This window comes from Asterias amurensis, chromosome 7 (genome assembly GCF_032118995.1).
Source record: "Asterias amurensis chromosome 7, ASM3211899v1".
Classification (NCBI taxonomy): Eukaryota; Metazoa; Echinodermata; class Asteroidea; order Forcipulatida; family Asteriidae; genus Asterias; species Asterias amurensis.
The window spans coordinates 20383977-20402354 of record NC_092654.1 but is presented as its reverse complement, the minus strand read 5'-3'; the positions used below and the strand labels follow the sequence as shown (position 1 = coordinate 20402354).

Genomic DNA, 18378 nt, shown 5'->3' with positions numbered 1-18378 from the left:
ACGATTTCCAACATAATAATAAATCTTTTGTGAGAGTTTTATATCAGCTTGCTGCGTGTTTGTTGCCATGGAACGAAAACCAGGATTAAAAATAGTCCTCGAAAAAATTGAAAACATACCTTATAGAACGATAAAACCCGTAAATTGAAACTTAAACGTAAATTACATCATTTGTAAACATGAAATAATGAAGCTCAGATTAAAGGTCAGTGGACACTATTGGTAATTACTCAAAATAATTATCAGCATAAAACCTCACTTGATAACGAGTAATGGGGAGAGGTTAATGGTATAAAACATTATGAGAAACGGCTCCCTCTGAAGTGACGTAGTTATCGAGAAAGAAGTAGTTTTCCACGAATTTGATTTCGTGGGTGTTTTTTCTTTCACAGTTATCTCGCAACTCCGACGACCAATCAAGCTCAACTTTTCACAGGTTTGTTACTTTATGCATATGTTGAGATACACAAAGTGAGAAGACTGATCTTTGACAATTACCAATAGTGTCCAGTGTCTTTAAAAGCTACATATCAGAAAATATTTATTGACTGAAAGTACCCAAGTAGCCAGTGAAATCGTTTCGGCAATCAGGCGTTATCTTATTTTAACTTTGTATAATTTTGAAGCGATGGTCGGCTGGTCAGACAACATGAAATTTTTGCTAATTGCTCTCATTGTTTTTGGTCGATGGAACGCTCAAGTTTTCTCACCAATCCACACCTTCTCGAAAAAAAATACAACAAAATGTAATTTTCCTTTAAAAAGCAAATGCACGGCATATAACATGCAACACTTAATCCCAAGCGCGCTTAAAGGAACACGTTGCCTTGGATCGGACGAGTTGGTCTATTAAAAGCGTTTGAAACCGTTTGTTATGAAATGCATATGGTTAGAAAGATGTTTTAAAAGTAGAATATAATGATCCACACAAGTATCACTCGAAATTGCGCGGTTTTCCTTTTACAACGCGAACTATCACGGTCGGGCATTTATGGGAGTCAAAATTTTGACTCCCATAAATGGCCGACCGTGTTAGTCGACAGGGTAAAAGGAAAACCGTGCAATTTCGAGGCATGTTTGTGTGGATCATTGTATTATACTTTTACAACATCTTTCTACCCATATGCATTTTATAATAAACGGTTAAAAACGCTTGTCAAAGACCAACTCGACCGATCCAAGGCAACGTGTTCCTTTAACAAACACTCTAAACGATGGTAATACTCCTCTTATTTAACTGTCCACATTTTCTCGAAAAAAAAATACAACAATTACCGAAAATGGTATTTCCCTTTAAATGTATAAATGGTCCATATGCAGGACATTTAATCATCCGAACGCGCTAAACAAACACTCTAAACGATTGTAATTGTCTTGCTGTGTAATGTCCCCCAAAGGAGAAACATTGGTGAAGTTAAAAACTGTATTCCACATGTATGATCATCTATCATTCGTAATGAATAGCGGGAAAACGGGCTCCTCAAACGAACCGGTTAAACATTAAAAAAAAATATGGTATCTCCATTTGCCCGCTATGTGTGCCGTAATTATATAAAGAACAGTCAATTTGTAAATCAGGTTTATAACTCATGGCATCCATCCATCCGGAGCAAGCTATTTGCGTAATGACATAGGTGAAGTACAAACGGTAGAGCTGGGGGGTCGTAGAGAAATCTCAACAAGGTTTTCACAGCTGCCGCTGGACGAATCTCGGCTAGTAATATCACAAAATGTCCCTTTCCAAAGGGACAACATGATATGAAAGCTCTTATAAATCCCAAAGCTTCGTCTGTGGCCTACATGAGTTTGTAATAGCCACATGTTACGGTAGAAAACTGATAGTCGATATAGGGGCTTGAGTTCAGTACGTAGACCCTATGTTATGATTTGATTAATACATGTAAGAAGATCTTAGCCGTTTGGTAATTGCTCTATGTGGCATTTCAGACACCCCACCGCTAGGATATGTTGTCGAGTTATGTTCTTAAATTACTCCACGTCTTTCAATATAAATTATACTTTATCGTCGGTGGTTGCTCCAAGAGAACTTAGACTTTTTTTTTTTGCGTGGGGGGAAACAACAAAAACAAAAGTTGAATTGTGGCCTCATCTGAAATTGGGTCGCCCGCGAGAGGAGTAAATAATTCTCAGTTTTCAGCTGTGATAAAGAACTTGTTTTTAATAGCTCCATCTGCGCTATTTATCTTCCAAATACTAAAGTCATGTACCCTCTTTCGAAAAGCCATGATTTCATTTTTGCAAGATGCTCCCATCCACTGTGTTCCGCCGTACACTCCGTAAATTGCGTTACCGTAGTGTAGATCACATTCACAAAAGAATTCATACTGGCGGCCAATACTTCTGTTAAAGGGAAGGACTACATTATATTTTGATAACCTTTATCACAGAAATTGATTTTTCATTTTGTATGTTTTTCTCAAGTGAACTTGAAGCTAGATGGAAGATAATCAACAATTCAGCTTGAGCCCTTCCCTCTATAAAAACATAGCACAAACAATCACGAACAATTAGTTTGCGTCTGATCTGGTACTAGCTTAGTTTCATAAAATGTCACGGGTATAAAAGTAACGTGATATGAATTGTTCAATTCTAATTATAACAAAAAAATTACTCGGCAACATTTCCAGCGTCAAAATTAGTAGCCATACAATTGAATGAGATAAACTGAATACAAAAAAATAGATACTGCCTTGTGCAAACACATTCCAGCCATTTATGGCTGTGGTGTAAAACTACGGAGAAAATCTATTGGATGTGAAAATTCAGTGTACCTTTAAGGGTTTGATTAATTGTTGTCCAAAGTGCTGAAGATCAGGGAATGTTTATAGCGCGCATAATATCCAAACTAACAATTACATATTCCACCAGTTCCCCTGCGTTCGTGTAATTAATTAAAATGGTTTTGGCTAAAATATAATGCTTTAAGAATATTGAGACGATAAAGTATGTCTCGAAGAAGTACATTATACTTTTTATCGGATGAGATCGTTTGAGAATGGTCTCGATCTGTATCAAACTGGTTTGATGACAGGCAGTTTGTCCTTGGTGTGACTTTAACCTTCTCAAAAACGAAAACAACTGAAATGAAAAACCAACTCGGAATGCTTGACACACTCAAAATACGAGCACCAACGGTATAAGGTAGCCTACATGAAAATCAAGATGAAACTTAGTCCTTCTTATTTGTATTTATTTGTGTTTTTATAGCTTTGTTGAGAGACATACTTTACACACGGAATCACTGAAGGTACAAACATTTACATGTTTCTCCATTCCACACGTATAACATTTCACATACAAAAATAAATGAAGTTGACACTCTAATGGACGCAGTGGTAGCAGAGAATAGACAGCAGTTTTTTTTTTAAACGAACTTCGGAATCAAAAAGGGCATCAGTTGTGTTGGCAGGTTTATGTCTTCCGTATGTACATCAGATTAAGATAGTAACTCCTCGTTATCGACAAGACGGAATAGCCCTGGGGAGATGCTCGATGTATAGAATTCATCTTGATAACATTCAGCTTACCAAGAATCGAGAACCTTTTAAAGTGATATAATGTCTTCTGACGACAGTAGCACTGTTCTAAAGAGCAATAAACGCAGAAAAAAAAAACCGGAAGGTTAGCATGCTTTTTGGAATAGCACAAAATAGGCCGCTATACAGCTCTATGAAATGGGACCCTGGGGTCGGGGGTTCGGGTCGTGGGTTCGAGTCGTGGTTTGGATCGTGGGTTCGGGTCGTCCTGGGCCGGGGTTCGGTTCGTGGGTTCGAGTCGTGGGTTCGAGTCGTGGGATCGGGTCGTGGGTTCGGGTCGTGGGATCGGGTCGTGGGTTCGGGTCGTGGGTTCGGGTCGTGGGTTCGAGTCGTGGGTTCGGGTCGTGGGTTCGGGTCGGGTAGCGGGCTCGGGTCACATCGGAGTGATGTTTTTTAGTCTGGCAGGTTTTGGGACGAAAGCACAAGTTTACGAGCTGCTCGAAGCAGTTGTAGGAGGAAAGCCTTTATGCTCCAGCTTTGAAAGAGCAAAAAGCTGGTCCCGCTCAGTGGTTTAGTGGGAATGGCATGGGTCGTGGGTTCGGGTCACATCAGAGTGATGTTTTCTAGTTTGCATGTTTTATGACAGCCATTAGCACAAGATGCTCCGAGCAGTTTCCAAGGTACATGCTCAATCTTTGTAAAGTCAGCCATGAATGTAGTAATTAGGTTACCGAGTCAAGTCACGAGGACGTTCGTCTTCAAATATTGTTGTAGGCAGAGATGATCAATTATTAGATTAATGCCAGGAGTTTGTGTCTACTTACCAACGGCAGCTGAGTCCATTTTCTCCGTTGTTGACTTTCTCCACAGCTGTTGCCTATAATTACACCTGTATTTATTTACACGAAGAATAACATATGTTTAATTAGTTTATACAGAATATTCCGGTGTCTAGTGTGCACTCGATACTGTGTCTATACTTCAGTACGGACTACACGGCAGCTCTGATTAATTTACATTAAAGGAACTGATTGTGTTTTGAATATATAGACACTGAAATAAACAACAGGTCGGACCATTGTGGTATTTTTAGAGCAAATTTGCAAATCTCATACGAACCAGATGGCGTCTTGATTTGTAGGGATCAATTGAATTTAAATTAATCTCTCGTTGAGATCTTCTGGCGACACAAGAGGGATAAGTGATGTTGCCACTTTACTACGGGCTTGGATAATTTGTTTAGTCTTTAAGCTTTTAATGCTAAATTTAGGATTTGATATAAGTAAACAAATCTTCAAGTTAATTAATTCTAAACATGTTGTAGGTTGATAACTTTGTTTTAAAATTAAGATTAGCCTATTAAGCTAAATAATGTGTTCTGACTTTAAGCTATTAATGCTATTTAGGATTTGATATAAGTAAACACATCATAAGTAGGATTTGAAACTTTGCATGGTGGAAATAAGATATAGAAGGGTTTGCGGTAACACCATGTAATAACAATCTCTAAATGAGTTGGGGTGGTTCTGAAAAGAACCGTTGGATTAACTCATCATCTTCAAGTTAATTAATTATAAATGTTTTTTAGGTTTGCAACTTTGTTTTAAGTTAAAGATTAAGCTAAATAGTTGGTTCCGTCTTTAAGCTATCGATGCAATTTAGGATTTGATACAAGTAAACACATCTAAAAGTAATTTTATGATTTACATTATCTTGGTTGTTAAATTTGTTTTAAAATCAAGATAAATCTAACTATGATAAAAACTAATGTTGTTACCATAGGGCCTATATCCGTATGTTTAATTTCATTCTGTGACTTTAACCTTCTCAAAAACGAAAACAACTGAAATGAAAAACCAACTCGGAATGTTTGACACACTCAAAATACGAGCACCAACGGTATAAGGTAGTCTACATGAAAATCAAGATGAAACTTAGTCCTTATTTGTTTTTATTTGTGTTTTTATAGCTTTGTTGAGAGACATACTTTACACACGGAATCACTGAAGGTACAAACATTTACATGTTTCTCCATTCCACACGTATAACATTTCACATACAAAAATAAATGAAGTTGACACTCTAATGGACGCAGTGGTAGCAGAGAATAGACAGCAGTTTTTTTTTTTAACGAACTTCGGAATCAAAAAGGGCATCAGTTGTGTTGGCAGGTTTATGTCTTCCGTATGTACATCAGATTAAGATAGTAACTCCTCGTTATCGACAAGACGGAATAGCCCTGGGGAGATGCTCGATGTATAGAATTCATCTTCATAACATTCAGCTTACCAAGAATTGAGAACCTTTTAAAGTGATATAATGTCTTCTGACGACAGTAGCACTGTTCTAAAGAGCAATAAACGCAGAAAAAAAAAAGAACCGGAAGGTTAGCATGCTTTTTGGAATAGCACAAATTAGGCCGCTATACAGCTCTATGAAATGGGACTCTATTAAATTAATCTCTCGTTGAGATCTTCTGGCGACACAAGAGGGATAAGTGATGTTGCCACTTTACTACGGGCTTGGATAATTTGTTTAGTCTTTAAGCTTTTAATGCTAAATTTAGGATTTGATATAAGTAAACAAATCTTCAAGTTAATTAATTCTAAACATGTTGTAGGTTGATAACTTTGTTTTAAAATTAAGATTAGCCTATTAAGCTAAATAATGTGTTCTGACTTTAAGCTATTAATGCTATTTAGGATTTGATATAAGTAAACACATCATAAGTAGGATTTGAAACTTTGCATGGTGGAAATAAGATATAGAAGGGTTTGCGGTAACACCATGTAATAACAATCTCTAAATGAGTTGGGGTGGTTCTGAAAAGAACCGTTGGATTAACTCATCATCTTCAAGTTAATTAATTATAAATGTTTTTTAGGTTTGCAACTTTGTTTTAAGTTAAAGATTAAGCTAAATAGTTGGTTCCGTCTTTAAGCTATCGATGCAATTTAGGATTTGATACAAGTAAACACATCTAAATGTAAATTTATGATTTACATTATCTTGGTTGTTAAATTTGTTTTAAAATCAAGATAAATCTAACTATGATAAAAACTAATGTTGTTACCATAGGGCCTATATCCGTATGTTTAATTTCATTCTTTAAACAATCATCAATAGATTTATTTGTCCTGTTTGATTAACAATTTCCCTTCCTCATCGTTGTGTGGCTGCCCTTTAAAGTGCTATCCGATCAAAGACAGTCTCCTCGTCCCAGTTTTCCTTTATTCAAAATTTCTGACTGAAAATCTTTCTTGTAATTATTTTCTTCAATGACGACCACCACAATATTCTGTTCAACCATCGGACCCGATCTTCAAGCGCCCAGACGTCTTTTGTTGGTCGTAGAAGCCTGCTCGATTTTTGTTCCCAATCCGTATACATTCACTCCGCGTCATTTTGTCCTACTTCGAAAAAGTTCAACTTGTATTGATTGAAATTTGATCCCATAATATCATGATTCCAGTTTCCCATAAATAATAAATAAAGCGGGAAATATGCTTTTTGACCGACGGGACAAAACACTGCAACACAGGTCACGGAGTCATGCTGCGGTGTCGTGACAAAGGTGCAGTGTCTGCCCAGTGCTTACTGCGTCACTTTATTATTTTTTACAGTTTTTGATGTTATTACTAAAAAGTTACAAGTATTCAAACTAAACAAATATGTTATCATTGATTACTTGTATGGAGAATATTGACAAAATAGAGAAACTGCCAATATATGGATAGATGGCTAAGTTAATAGAGCGCCGGCACGTTTATCCGGGGTCGTTGGTTCGAGTCACACACTCTAGTCGTATTTGTTTTTGCTCAATCCGAAATATAGAGTCTTTCAGTTAAGTGTATTATGTTTTTATTCAATTTGGTTATTGGTTTTTATATGTACAACACATGTGTTATAGTATCTTTCTGCAAATGTTTTGTGATCGTTTATTTGCCGTTAACAAACCACAGGTTGGGCTTTCAGGCTAGCAGTAACTCACTTACAGCTTTACCAAAGGAGTGTTTCACTAATAAGAATCAATCATTAAATGTGGGAGCATTGCCAATAACATACAGCCCCCATATGCCGTCACTATTCAACTCAACCTGCTGATGTGTCGACTGTAAGTCATGACCAAGCTGAATCCCGGTCTGAAGATTGCCCCTATCCAGACACAAGCCGTTAACAACGTACGCCCAATTGTTTCTACATTCAGATGCATTACTTTGAGCTAATCAAAGTTGAAGCTAGCCTCCAATGGATCTAACTGGATTAAAGCGTATTATACCTACCCTATTCAATTACCAATACGCCGAGTCAAAGTTAAGTGTACTTTCTCTTGTGTCATCATCCCAGTACAAGACGAGATGTTTGTCACAAATAAAAAAAACACTGTGCTGAGATTTGTCTTTCCCCCCCCCCCACCTCCTCTTCCATCTTAATGTTTTCATGGTTATGGTTAAGTCATCTTTGCAGAGGATCTGCACGTTCTACTACGGTAGTGTTTTGCGAGATGCTTCAGTGGGATGACGGGACCCAAACCTTGTGTACACGTCTCTTTTGACCTATACTATAAGAGCGTTCATTTTGTGGGTTGTTACGACGTGATGTTAAGGCCTGGTTGTTATCGACGTGACTTGAATAATCCGAAGACCATTTTAGGAACTCAAATAAAATGCCGATGATGTTTTGCTACCGCCTTTCACAATTGGATTTTGTTGTGTAGGCTTATTAAAGGCACTGGACACTATTGGTAATTACTCCAAATAATTGTCAGTCTAACAGCTTACAAACGAGCAATAGAGAGCTGTTGATAGTATAAAACATTGTGAGAAAAGGCACCCTCTGAAGTAACGTAGCTTTATAGACAGAGGTAAATTCTTCACAAAAATATCAAAGGACTTTTTAGGCATCTGAAGCACACAAATGTGTGCAACCATTAAATGGTGTATTTTTTTCATTATTCCCTTGTGACTTCGATGACCAGTTGAGCCCAAATTTTTACAGATTTGTTATTTGATGCATTATGTTGATGCAGTAAGTGATCGACAATTACCAGACGTGTCCAATGCCTTTAAACCACCCATTATTGGGCAATCGCTCAGACACCTGTACATTTACCACAGATTCCTAAACGCTCTTCATTGTATCATTGTGCACTAACATTTGCATCACTATGGTACAAATCCAATGTTTGTTGCTTTCAATATACCTTCTCAAATGGTGTCACAACTGTGGTTAGCTAAAACCTCATGGCTAATTATTCTCCAGAGAGTGCTTGATCTAAATAACTAAGTCCCACAGTAAGCACGGGCTAAAGGCATCCCAATCTTTGCATTGGTGCTGTTACAATCCGGTAGGATTTGCGAGAGCACGAGGAACATTTCACTAAGGTTGTTTTGGCTCACAGAAAGGCCAGTGGTAATACACCTTGCTGTTTTGATGCTTTGATCTTCCTAAGCTTTAAAGTCCAGCCTCACAGCATATTTTGATTGAACAGTCATACTACTCCTGGATGTTTTCAGTGCCATATATTACATTAAAGGTAGTATGCATGTTTTTTATAATGATAAAACAAAATATACAAATTAATAAAAGTGAAAGCTGTCTTGCTATAATTTTTAATAATTTGTTAGTGAGTGATGTTTGAAGCTTTGCATGGTGTAAAGGATCAGAACAACTTATAAGAAATAATAAACTAACGGGTACAATCACGTAATAACTCTCTTTTGCGGGAGTGCCGGCTCTGAAAAGAGCCGGGTGGTTTTCGACGTTTCGAATAGTACCCCTGTTCGTCTTCAGGAGAAAAGACATAAAGTTTACTATTATTTCTAGTTTGTTCTTGATTTTATAGTATATATGAACTATGTATTGCTTTGAAATGTAATTCTGCAAATAATTTAATATGGTGTGTGGGTGTCCAACGTTACGGTTCCTAATTTCACTTTAACAAATCTAAATAGGCCAAGCATATGTTATTGCAGGAACATAGAAAACAAATCGTTGAGTTTTAATTTTCATTTACAGTAGGGAGCAAGTTTGGGTGGCGACCATTTATCAACCACTGATCAATGTTCCGTGGTTACCTATGCATTGAGTACATCCTGGGTACCAGGAAAAATCAACCAATGGTCGACTATAGTCGACTATAATGCCTCACTCGAACTTGCTCATGGCTGTTTTGTGTGTTAAAGCATTGTTAAAGACACTGGACACATTTGGTAATTGTCAAAGACCAGTATTCTCAATTGATGTATCCCAACATATGCATAAATTAACAAACCTGTGTAAATTTTGGCTCAATTGGTCATCGAAATTGCGAGGGGAAAATGAAAGAAGAACATTACCTTGTGTGCTTTCATATGAATAGTGAAAGGCTTCTACTGAAGTCTTTTATAATCTGAGTGAAGAAATTTCTTCTTTCTCAAACCTGTTCTTACTTCTGAGGGAGGCGTTTCTCACAAAATGTCTTCTATTATATCAACAGCTCTCCATTGCTGGTAAAGCACTACATTGCCTTTAACCAAATATCCATTGATATCCCTACATACTCAACGACAATGACAAAGCATGAAAACAAGTGAGAATTGAATTGTACAGTAGGTCTGTAAAGAATATATAAAACATAATAATTTCCTCGATTCTGCACTGTCCAATATTGTGGGTGTTCTTTTTTTTCTGATCGATGGGGTTTCCAGTCATACTGTTGGGTCTGTAGATTGAGCGAATAATATTTGGACGGATATTGCCTCGGGATATGTTTCGTAAATCAGTGCGAATTCAATTTAATTTTGATTATATTATTATATTGTGAGAGAAAAAATGAAAATCAATTGAAGGAAGGGGGAAAGGTGTCAGAAAATTTATCAAGGTATAGATTCATGAGAGTCATGGCATATTTCTGTAACGCTACGGAGGGCATGGGAGAGATTGTGGTATGAGGGTCTCTTATAAAAGACAAGTAACACATAATATAACAAAAATACTACTATTAAACTAATAATATTTTATTGTATTGTATTGAATTGTTGTTTTTTTGTTTGTTTTTTTTTTTTTAAGCGGAACAAAACCCAGACCCCTATACAATTTATAATACAGCAAAGAAGGAGATGTAAGCAAGAACAATTATTAAATAATGTTTAGGTTTCCTTTAAGTTAAAAGCAGAAAATATATACTTCACAACACAATTCATAATGGTTTTATCCTGTGAGTTCAACAAGGAAAACAAACTGTCCTTCCCAGATAAGATACTAAAATCTATGTAACTTTGACCATTGGCATCATACAATTTCTTTCTGAAAACATTAAACATTAACAAAGACTATGAAGCGCCGTATGCATAAGCCTCTTAGCGCATAAAAGAGAACGACAATATTATACAATGAGTGACAGATACATTTACAAATAAGAAGCTTACAAATAAGCAGCTTCAAAGTAACGATATACCTTTTCTTTTTACAGAAATAATAATTAACCTCGTGATTTAAATTCGCCTCTTTTGTCGTCCATATTCTGCAAATACACGCAATAAATGAGTAGTTTTGAATCACAAAAACAAATAAGAACGTTACTTCCATGTACTTAAAGAGCATAAAAGTAACCAGTATTACCAGTATTTCTTAAAGGTTGCCTTGGGTCGGGCGAGTTGGTCTATAAGAAGTGTTTAAAACCTTGTGTTTTAAAATGCACATGGTTGTAAAGTAGAAAATAATGATCCATACAAGCTTGTACTCCACAAAATGGCGTGCCGTGTTAGTTCACAAAGAAAAAGGAAAATTGTGCATTTCGAGGCATTTTTGTGTGGATCATTATTTTCTGCTTTTAAAACATCTTTGCAACCATGCATTTTATAACAAACGCTTTTCAAACGCTTTTCATAGACCAATCTTCGCCTGATCCACGGCAACGTATCCCTTTATGGTATACCAAGTGTAATAAACGTGTTAAAAGCGCAATGTATTTAAAACATTATAAGATTACAACGTCAAACTCCGTAATGAAATTACATTCAAAGAAAAATAGTGCTAAATAATATTACCAGAAACGAATCAGAGACAACAAGGCGTCAACAACCATCATTGTCAAGTGACGTGATCTCATTACGTTTGTGAAAATATTCTCCGTAAGACGATCAGGGCCCAATTTCAAAGAGCTGATTAGGCAGACAATTTTGCTTAACATTTTGTTGCTTAGCAGAAATGAGCAGAACACCAGTCACAAATTGCACGTGTAACATGGTAATTTGGCTGGTAACCTTGCTCTGGTAATCATATTTATGGGTGATAGCTAATTTTTGTGCTAAGCAGCTCTGTGAAGTTGGACCCTCATAACATACTGATCAAAACGTTGAGTCGTTAACCACTGGTTCTTTACATAAAACCACCACTACTAAAAAAGAGATATGCATATGGTGCTACCTCTTTTAATGATTCCCAAAGTTTCTCTCCATAGCTCCGGACTGTTTATGATCTCAGCGTTTCGTATAGCGAGTATTATTATTTTAACATTCGGCTGTTCTTTCTTCTCTGTTATGTCTTGGCTCCCTGCAGAAAACTGATATGAATAGACATTCGTATGTGTTTTTGATTGCCTTTGGCAATCAAAGTTATAACGTTATACATTGTTGAAATCATTCAACGAAGAGCCTTCATGTGTATGTAGAGAGCCTTGGGCCACATCAAGATAAATTATTAAATGAAAACACATGAGCAAGAAGTGGTTAAAGTAATGGATAGAATTTTTATGAAGACATCCAGCGTGACAAGTTATGTATTATTTGAAAACCGTCATTTTAATATCCAATCAGTCAACTCAAGTTAAAAGTTGTGAAGAAAACATAACGGAATATGACCTTGACTTTTTAGAAAAATATGAAGATGCACACTATAAAATAATTCATGAGTACTGTAGTATGAGTGTTTGATTGTAATTCAAAAAAATCGGGAAAAAAAACTCATTTGCATTTCTTTTGTACGAATTGAACTATTATGAAGTAAGGCACTTAGCACGAATGTTCAGCGAAGGGATTTATACTGTTCAGTTAAAAACTCAAGTCAAACTCAGTTCAGGGTTAGATACGTCAGAGTAACACAACAATAGCATGCTCAATCAATGGAATGTATTTAACATAGGTTGTTTTGTTCGACGTGACAGCTAATTTGATTATAATCAATTTAATGTACTTTTTTGTTCTGACCCCACGGAGTAATCCTGAGGAGGGAATGTGATTTAAGGCGTCCTCGCGATTTCAAACATTGTTAACATATTATGCATTGATCGAACTGTTTACTTCCTCACCTGTAGGCCAAGGGCATGTCAAGATAAACTATTCTATTCCATGCATAAGGACAGCAGGTATTTAAATCTATTTGTATTACGAAATCTATGTCGACTTTACCCTTGTTACACCGGTGCTTCTTAAGACAATTTTTTTTTTAAATAGTTTGGACATGGGACACCTTTGGTGATTGTCAAACACCCGTCTTCTCACTTGGTGTTGGTCCCAACAAATGCGTAAAATAACAAACCTGTAAAATTTTGGACTCAACTGCTCATCGAAGTTGTAACAGAATGCTGAAGAAATAAAAAATGTGGCACAAACTTGTGTGCTTTTAGATGCATAATAAGGCTTCAGGCCTGAAGTATTCCAACCTCCTTCTCAAAAACTATGTTTCTTCGGAGTGAGCCATTTCTCACAATGTTTGATACTATCAATGGCTCTCCATTGCTAGTTACCAACTGAGCTTTTATGCTAACAATAATTTTGAGTAATTGCCATAGTGTCCAGTGCGCTAACCATAACAATTAACTTATATTAAAGTTAACCATGTCACAGTCTATCAATTGGTCAGCAATCACAGTATTCTAGTATTTTTTTTTTTTTTTTTACTTATTTGGGTTTGGGAAATTTGTGTTCACTCTTTATGGCGGTCGGGTTGTCGCAGTGGTTTATTTCCTATTGTATTGTTATCTCTCTCAATCTACACGACCCCGGTTCGAATTCCAATGAGGTACTACGTGGATTTGGTTTTCAGTTCCTACCTGACGGCGTGGGTTTTCCCTTGAGCATTTCTCACAATGGAATGTTATAACATCATTTAAAACTGACACTTCCTTCCTTGGTTTTCATTCCATTTGGGTGCCATGGCTAGTAGTATACTGACCTTAAGTAATACTGTTCTTTGGAATAATTATAAACTGACAATAAAGCAACATTGGTCAACGCACTCCTATGGTTTTGTCTCTCTTGGGTTTGTAACGTAAATCAATTAAGCTGCCGAGGTATCACCACAGGGGACTTAGTGGCGTGATTGTATGCTCCTACAGTGCCTTTATTCTAACTCACAGTCAACGCTGGACCCATGGCAAACCTTTATATGGGCATAATGTATGAAAATACTGTTTGGTCTAATCAAGGAAAGAACTTTTCTCTATGGTCTTCTTTAATTTTTGTATATCGTTGTTTATATACGGCGTGTCTGTTTTTTTTTTTTTTTTTTTTGGGGGGGGGGGGGGTCTATCTTTGTGCATTGTATATTATTGTGCTGTTTTGGTGTTTTTGATATTTGTGGTGCTTTTTATAGAACTTGTGCGTGCAACGCAATTTCTTCTTTTTGGAGATCATTGAAGTCGTGTTATGTCTTATGTCTTATGTCTTATGTCTTACTTATAGATGCATGTACTAAGGTTTGTTTAAGTCTGCAAAATCCGTTCTTGCACTCTATAGGTAAGCACAAAATGTGACCTCGTCTGTATGACACGATTATTGGGGCTAAGAAGATAAAGGTTATTTCTGCAAGAGTAATATTATGTGTCACTCGTGTTATGTGTTTTGTCTATGTGGGAAACATTGGAACTTTGGGGTGGGGATTATTAGGATTATCCTGTAAAACATGTTACAGTAGCGTGTAGGTAGCATACATAAGATGTGGTTCTAAACCCTTGCGTTCAAAACGTGTGCAGTTATTTTGAAACGTTTGTTCTCTATGTGTAGCCATTAATCGGTCAAAAAATAGTCTAATTTCACATAGCTGCTAAACTGCAAACTCGGCTAAGTTACGATTTTCACAATTGACCCTTTTATTTGGTAATATAACAACTTTACTTGAAGCTGTGCTTAACATATAAAATTTTACACCCAGTCGAAAATGAAGGGTTTAAATAGCATTCCCCTTATAAAAGAAAGGGCAACCAATATTGGAGCACGGGGATGAGCATTTGGCCTTGGACATTATTAAGGTTTTTGAGGTCAACAAAACTAGCGGGACAAAAACAAACAAAAACAGTCCTCCTTTTTGAATTTCGAATGATGTCAATATTAGACCTATTTGTAAAGACGAGTCGATTGTATCTCTATAGTTAGCCATGTGGAGTTGTAGTATTGTTACATTGTCCTTTTTTCTTTTTCTTAAAGGCAGAAGACACTATTGGTAATTACTCAGAATAATTATTATCATAAAACCTTACTTGGTGACGAGTAATGGGGACAGGTTGATTATAAAACATTGTGAGAAACGGCTCCCTCTGAAGTAATGTAGTTTTCGAGATAGAAGTATTTTTCCACGAATTTGATTTCGAGACCTCAGATTTAGAATTTGAGGTCTCGAAATCAGGCATCTGAAAACACACAAGTTCGTGTGACAAGGGTGTTTTTTCTTTCATTATTATCTCGCAACTTCGACGACCGAGTTGAGCTCAAATTTTCACAGCTTTTTATTTAATGCATAATATACATGTTGAGATACACCACAATTACCAATAGTGTCCATTGTCTTTAAGCTTTTTTTTATTTATGTTTACCTTAAACAACCTCACTTCAAAAAAATATATAAGCATCAAAATAAAACATTCTACCATTCGTTCCTTTCCGTCGTAAATTATTCTCTTGTCCTCTTTTTCGTACACACAAAACAATTTTTTTTTCCCAGGCAGTTTCGCTCGATATAAATCACAACCAATGGTCAGATGACAAATTATCAGCCTGTTAATGAGTTTGATAAATTACACGTGAACTTTGACCAAATTAGATACAGAAGCGAGAAGCATTTAGGCGCCGTTGTATCGCAATCTAAATAAACTTTCCTTCGAAAATGACATCGTTGGGTGATACACTGCTCTCTGACGATTTACTACTATAGCCAGTCAGCTTTGTAATCTCCAGCAATAACTAGAAAATTCTTTATAGACATTTTCCATTTAAGTCAGACTCCTGGAAATGATGCGTCTGTTGAAAAAGAAAATAACCAGTCCGTCTGCGGTTCTTATCGATTGTTGTCTGTCCTGGTGTTTAATTCCACCACCTACAAGATTTATGTCCAACGATTTCATAATAATTATGTATCATAATTTATGCAGTACTCTAGCTGTTTACTCGAGCTGATAAAGTGTCTGCAAGGCGCTACTATACAATCTTTACATCCAAATAATTCTGACTAATATAGAGCATTTTTATTGTTTATTTAAAACCACCTCATGGGGCTGTTTCAACTGTAACAACTCAACAATTATCGTATGATTATTTAAAACGTATGTGTTATGTATGTAAGCAATCATTATCTAGTTTTTGTTTTTACCCGTACACGAAAATGTGCAAGTCTAGCCATGTATACTTTCCCGGGTTCCTTGAAAAAATCACAGGCATATTACTCGATTGAGATTCGAACCCACGACCTTTGCCAATCTAGAAAAGATGTCTTACCAACTAGACCTTTGCAAATTTAACATCTATTAAATCAATATATAATTTTAATTTGACGTGATCAAACGGATGTTCGTCAAATGCAGTTGCTTTGAAGACTTTAACAAATATAGTCGCATACTATTTTTCGATTTGGGTGGCAGTATTAAACCAATTCGTTTCACAGAACTAGTATTCCCTATTCCTTTAAAAAGGTATCACATATGTTTTGACATGGTATCATTTACCATCAAGCTGCTCAAATACCGAATGGTTTGATACTATTACATTGATTTCCATTTCAATGACTTCAATTTCCCCCATCGACACTAGACATGAATAACAATACGTCTTGGGATCAACACTTCGCTAGCTCTTATTGAAGTCCTAAGGCTTTGGCTTAAAAATCTTGGCTATCCAAGCCATTTTCAGAGAAAAAAATGTTGTTAGCAAACCCCAAGCACTGCTGACGTCTTGTGGCTATGTTTAGCCTCGGAAGAAGATTAGCTGCAAAGACTGTCTTCAGAACATTATGGTGTTTTAATAGAATAGCAACCCAGCAGAGGTCGAGATCTTTCACTGATTATGTTGTATCGATGCTCCATTGCATTTTTTATTACCCACAAGATTCGAGCAATTAATTTATGCGTAAACCGGCAAGTTACTCCTATCAGACGGAAGTCGAAGTTGATTCTTTCCCCCTCTCTTCCTCTCTCTCTCTCTCGCTCTCTCGTGGTAACCTAAGGAGCCAAGCTATACCACGCAACAAATACACTCCCCCGATACCCATAGCTTAGTCCCGAAATGTAACAAATTGCTTCTGTTTTCGGCCGAGCGGAGATTTTAGCCGGTGTGCACAAGATATCACTAACAGAGTTTGCCAAGAATTAGGGTCAATTCCGTTGGCCTAACTTGAGTGACTAACCGAGTAGAAATGAACGTCTTGGGAGTAGGGGACAGAGGCGCGGTGCTTCAACCATAGTGTCCAACTTGTCTTCTTATCAAAATGAAAAGAAGTGCCCTTGGACAAACGAAACACTCCCGCGATAGCAAAGACGACCAATCAACAGCTTAAGATGAATAGCAAATAGCTCTGAGTTACTCGCTGTCTAGTTTATACCGAGGTCGGAAAAGCTATAGCTGAAAATAGGAAAAGCTTAAGCTGAAAATAGGAAAGCTAACGCTGAAAACATGAATAGCTAGCTGAATACAGGAAAAGCTATAGCTGAGTATAGGAAAACCATAGCTGAAAACGGGAAAAGATATGGCTGAATTTATAAAAGGCTATAGACCAACATAGCTGAATACAGAAAATTCTATAGCTTAGAACAGGAAAAGCTATGGCTGAAGGGAGCTATGCTGTATACAGGAAAAGTTATATGTAGGAAAACATTTAGAAAGGGAAATTAATTTCTAAACACAAATGTGAACACTTAACATGTAAAGAAGGGTTAATCAATCATTTAGGACATACTTGACAAATTATATGAACACCGTACATCATTTTATATGTTTTATGTGTGCATGCTTAGAGGAAATTAGTAGGGGACTGTATATAATTAGTATCAATGTGTGCATTGAGCAAAGCCATGGATTAGTTTAGAAAAAGCCACTGGTCAAAATTGACCCATAGCCTCCGGCATGGTCTTAAACACTAGATTCATTTCTAGGTCATATGGTTCAGAGTTCTTTAATACATGATACCCCTTTACGTTATGTTTGTGTATCAAACCAGGTTAAGGATCAACCCCAAACCATTCGAACATTTTAGTTTTTAAATAGGTTTTCAGTGTAATTCGTTTCATTAATGTTTTCCTATCCAAGTGTGTATTATGCAAGGGCCAATTCCATTAAGTTGTTAAGCAGAAATTACTGCTCAGCAATTTTCTCTGCTAAGCAAAACAGATGAGTGGGGCACCAGTCACAAAACTGTTAACCCAATGTATTGTTGGCTGGTAACCAATTTATGTTAAGCAAAACTTTTCTGTGCTAAGCAAGTTGATAAGGTTACATTCATTGTAAAATTTAGCCATTTCCATTTTGTAGAAATGAAGCTGAATGAATTGATATCTCTCGTACTTTGTCCGAAGAAAGTTCGAGGAAACTTTTCTTCTTATGACATCTCCCTTCATGTTAAATTACCGTTGAAGTACATTCGGATCTTCTTTCAGTAGTTATTTCTCTCCTGACACCCATAAATCACGAAAAGATGA

General features: G+C 36.6%; 1 protein-coding gene and 1 long non-coding RNA gene across 5 annotated transcripts in view; one reads left to right on the top strand and one right to left on the bottom strand.

Moving 5' to 3' along the window:
* LOC139939875 (neuropeptide S receptor-like) overlaps nucleotides 1-18378 on the top strand; it is an 89197-nt gene that overhangs the window by 34981 nt on the left and 35838 nt on the right. The window contains exon 1 of one of the 4 annotated variants that reach the window (XM_071936032.1): nucleotides 8818-9033. The exons of the other annotated variants lie outside the window; for them this stretch is intronic. The gene's annotated coding sequence lies outside the window, so the exon portion shown is untranslated. Of the gene's footprint in view, nucleotides 1-8817; nucleotides 9034-18378 lie in introns of those variants that run through there. 4 annotated transcript variants of the gene reach the window in all.
* LOC139939876 (uncharacterized) overlaps nucleotides 3354-18378 on the bottom strand; it is a 29915-nt gene continuing 14890 nt past the window's right edge. The window contains exons 2-3 of the long non-coding RNA XR_011786357.1: nucleotides 4322-4386; nucleotides 3354-3605 (exon numbers count right to left, since the gene is read on the bottom strand). This is a non-coding gene — a long non-coding RNA (uncharacterized lncRNA). The remainder of the gene's footprint in view (nucleotides 3606-4321; nucleotides 4387-18378) is intronic.